We start from the raw sequence: 4,428 nt of genomic DNA on the forward strand, positions 1-4,428 counted from the left end.
TTGTCGCCCAAGCCAACGATGTAAACTTTGTCACACCCCTTCTCCACCTGCTGACAGGTAATAGCTGAACACCCGTGTGGTCAAAATTAATTACCTGCTGTGGAGGGATTTCATATTTTGTAACAAGTTCTTCGATTTTACTGGGAAAATTTAACTTGAGTTCCTCTAAGTTCTTGATTTCAGGTTTAGCTGTACTGCTTCCACGTCGTTTTACCATATTCATTCGTTTCAAAAGCGAGAGTGCCAAATGCCGAGTTATTTCAATGCAAACCCCATTTTCTGCTAACAGCGTTCTGTCTTCGGCTAACACAAGCCCTTTTGCTATGGCACGGATTATTCGACTGTTTATTACACCACCCGCGTCTCTAATGTTTGTCACTAACTCCTTCACTTTCTTGTCAAGGTCCTCCCCCAACATTAATGGCCGACTCCGTTTTTTTCCTTGGAAGTTCATCAATATCAAGATTCAATTTCCTTTTTCGAACAGAAGTATAAGTTTTTTTGAGATGTCGAACGGTAGATTCTTTTAAATTTAATTCTCCAATTCTTTTAAATTTAATACTCCGAAATGTTTTAAAGTTTTTGGAGTTCCGTGTTCATTGGCATATTTCGCCATTTTGGCTCTCATCTCTCCACTAAGTATCGTATATGATCCTCTTTTTTGCTTCGTCAGGGTTTCTGTATAAACGAGAGTGAGTTCCTCATTGGCAAGCTTCCGTGCTAGGGAATCCTTGGTAGGACTTTCAGTTATGTTCTCCTTCGTTTCACTCATCCGAACATAAAATATTTCTATTCTAAGTATCTTAGAGAATTAATAACAGAACGCAGATATAAAATATGTTGAGCGCCTATCAACCAGTTCGAACACAAAGGTTGGGTATATCATTAACCTACAAAAGAAATTAAAGAATTCATAATCCAAGATTCAAAGTAACAGCAAGTTTGTTATTTAAACTAACTGAAATGTATCCATCTTTAGCGTTCTCCGAACGCCATCTGCCATGAGCTTTAAAAAGTCTATCCGGAAAATTGTTATTAGCTGCTGCAGTTGCTCCACCACTTCTCAAACTATTTAAACTATAATCTTTGAAGTCCACACACACACTTTTAAGAGCATCTAGAAGAAGCTCGCTAGTTCTAGTATAAGTCAAAGGTTGATTTGATTTACATAACTTATAAACATTGTCCTTTTAAGGTCACCTGAGTAACTATTGCTATCCGTTTTCGTCCGTCATCGTCCGTCGTGTGTCAACATTTGAACATTTTCAGCTTCTTCTCTGAAACAACTGAACCAATTTCAACCAAATTTGGTATACAGCATCTATGGGTAAAGTGAAACAAAAATTATGAATTTCATGGTCCCCGCCCCCCTGGGGCCTGAGGGGTGGGGCCGAAACCACTAAAATTATTGCAATCTTTAAAAATCTTCTTTACGCCTGGACATCAAGCAGGCAAACTGTTGGAATGAATGTAATGAGCATTGAGTCCTCTACCAAAATAGTGAAATTCATGGCCCCAGGGTCAGGGGTTCTAGTGCTAGGGCGGGGCTATATAGATTATATAGTGAAAATGCATTTATTCTTTGAAAATCTTCTTCTCTGCTTCTGGATATTAAATAAACTAACTAAGTACATAGTTAAAATGAGCAAGAGTGCCTCTTCCAGATTTGTGAATTTTATGGCCCCAGGGTCAGGGGTTCTGGTGTTAGGGCGGGGCTCTATTGATTATATAGTGAAAATGCATATATTCTTTGAATATCTTCTTCTCTGCTTCTGAATATTAAATAAACTAACTAAGCACATCGTTATCATGAGCAAGAGTGCCTCTTCTAAAATTGTGAATTTTATGGCCCCAGGGTCAGGGATTCTGGTGTTAGGGCTGGGCTCTATTGATTATATAGTGAAAATGCATTATTCTTTGAAAATCTTCTTTGCTTCTTGGTTTTAAATAAACTAACTAAGTACATAGTTATGATGAGCAAGAGTGCTTCTTCCATATATGTGAATTTAATGGCCCCAGGGTCAGGGGTTCTAGTGTTAGGGCAGGGCTCTATTGATTATATAGTGAAAATGCATTATTCTTTGAAAATCTTCTTTGCTTCTGGGTTTTAAATAAACTAACTAAGTACATAGTTATGATGAGCAAGAGTGCTTCTTCCATATATGTGAATTTAATGGCCCCAGGGTTAGGGGTTCTGTCGTTAGGGCAGGGCTCTATTGATTATATAGTGAAAATGCATTATTCTTTGAAAATCTTCTTTGCTTCTGGGTTTTAAATAAACTAACTAAGTACATAGATATGATGAGCAAGAGTGTCTCTTCCAAAATTGTGAATTTTATGGCCCCAGGGTTAGGGGTTCTGGTGTTAGTGTGGGGCTCTATTGATTATATCGTAAAAATACATTAATTCTTTGAAAATATTTTCCTTTGCTTCTGAGTATTATGCCAATGATCCAAGTATATTTATTTATGTAATGATGAAAAAAGGTGCATCTAGCAAAGTGGTTTTTTTATGCCCCCTGCGTCATGAGGGGGGGGGGGGGTTACATAGTCTGAAAATAAATTAATGCTTTGAAATCTGCTCTTTGGTATTAATCAACCATTATATGATAAAATTTGCAAAATTTTGAAGTATGTGGCCCCTGGGTCAGTGGTTCCTTTGGGGTGAGTGCACAACTGGGTATAAAGTGGAAGTGCATTTTCTCTTTGTTACTCTGATCTACCTCTGGGTATTAAGTAAATAGAGTAAGCATGCTAAGTTAATACAGGTGTAATTATGATAAGCAATGGTGCCTCTTTCAAAATTGTGAATTGTGAATTTCAAGGCCTCTGGTTTAAAACACGAACCAAATTTAATTGTTTGAAAGTTGTTACACAGTACTCAGGTGACCTATAAGGCCTGTGGGCCTCTTGTTAAAAAAATGTAACCGCTCTATAAATAAACTCATTAGACTGAAAAGCAAGACCAGCTAATGATATGTATTTTTCAAGATAAGAAACGGAATAAAGTTTGTTACTTGTTTTTAAGTGTTGTCACGATGATCGATTTATAGATCATCAGTCGGAAAGGTCGTCGATTTCCGACAATCGATTTGAAATTTTGATAATCGATTAATCGGTAAATATTTTTTTTAATTTTTATTTGGTTTTTTTTTTTCATTTTCTTACATTCAAAGAGAGTTCATGTTACCATCAAATAACTCCCGGTTTGTTGAAGTCAGCCATTTTAACATGCTAAATGAGGGTCAATATTGTCGGCAGTCTTTGTTCCGGAATAATACAGCCATTAGAAGATTCAAGAAAAAAAAAAGATATTTCATATTGGTTTTTGTGTTTTAAAGTGAAGAATATGAACTCTTGATAAATAAAATAAATTGGCTATTCATGTTTTGAGACGAAAATTGCTTTTTATTTATTACGGGATTATACGGATTTATCGGATCAGGTTTCTCAAATTATACGTAACCAAAAATGGACGAAACGGTTTTTGAAAGTCAGCCAACTCTTTATGATCACCCTGGTAGCAAAACGAAATCCACTGTGTGGAAACACTTTGGATTTCTTAAAAAAGAAAATGCTATGGGTCCGCCGACATTCAAAACTCTTGACATGGAGAGGGCCATTTGTAAAATCTGTAGAAGAGTGTATGCGAACAAAGGTAAGGGTCACAGTGGCACTATGCAGCATGTGCTTCAGCTTAACGTATGATTTTGTAAGAACATTACAAATTTACAGTTATAATTTTTTTATCAATGACTCAAACTCTAACTTTTAAATGGATGAAATTTTTTTTTTCATGACGGGAAACACTACGAATTTGATGTCACATTTAAATCTGGTCCATCTGTCAGAAATGTCTGGAAGCGTTCCAAAACAAAAGAAAAACCTAAACCAAAGCAAACTTACCAAGTCCACGACTGGCGCATCATGTTTTTTTACTACTGGAAAGATGAATTGTGACAGAAGAGAAACATTGAATGATGCTTTGATAAAGTTATTGTCTGGAAAATCATTACCTGTTAGCCTGGTAGACAATGACTTGTTCAAGAATTTTGTCCACCTGTTAGATCCAAGGTTTGTTCAAATTTATCATGTTTATCATTTGTGAAATGTTACAGAAGTTGAAATTGTTTATACATGATAATTTAAACATGCTAAAGTTATTTGTATAATTGACATATTTTTAAAACTTTCAAGCCCAAATTTTTTCAAAAAAAAAAAATAAAATTAATCATAATACTAGATGCTGTCATGAGACAGCAATACCCGCACTAAGGTGTTTGCCTCTAAATACACGCTCCTACATATTGGGCGGCTTTCCAAAGAAATAGTCAAAATAATTCTATAATTTACATGTATTCATCAAATTGAGTATGAAATTCTCAGACCCTGTGACCAATAACTCAGAACCTCTTATATTTATTTTATA

The sequence above is a fragment of the Saccostrea cucullata genome, unplaced genomic scaffold (genome assembly GCF_032062105.1).
Source record: "Saccostrea cucullata isolate Sc308-1 unplaced genomic scaffold, CSIRO_AGI_Scuc_v1 ctg1804, whole genome shotgun sequence".
NCBI classification, from domain to species: domain Eukaryota; kingdom Metazoa; phylum Mollusca; class Bivalvia; order Ostreida; family Ostreidae; genus Saccostrea; species Saccostrea cuccullata.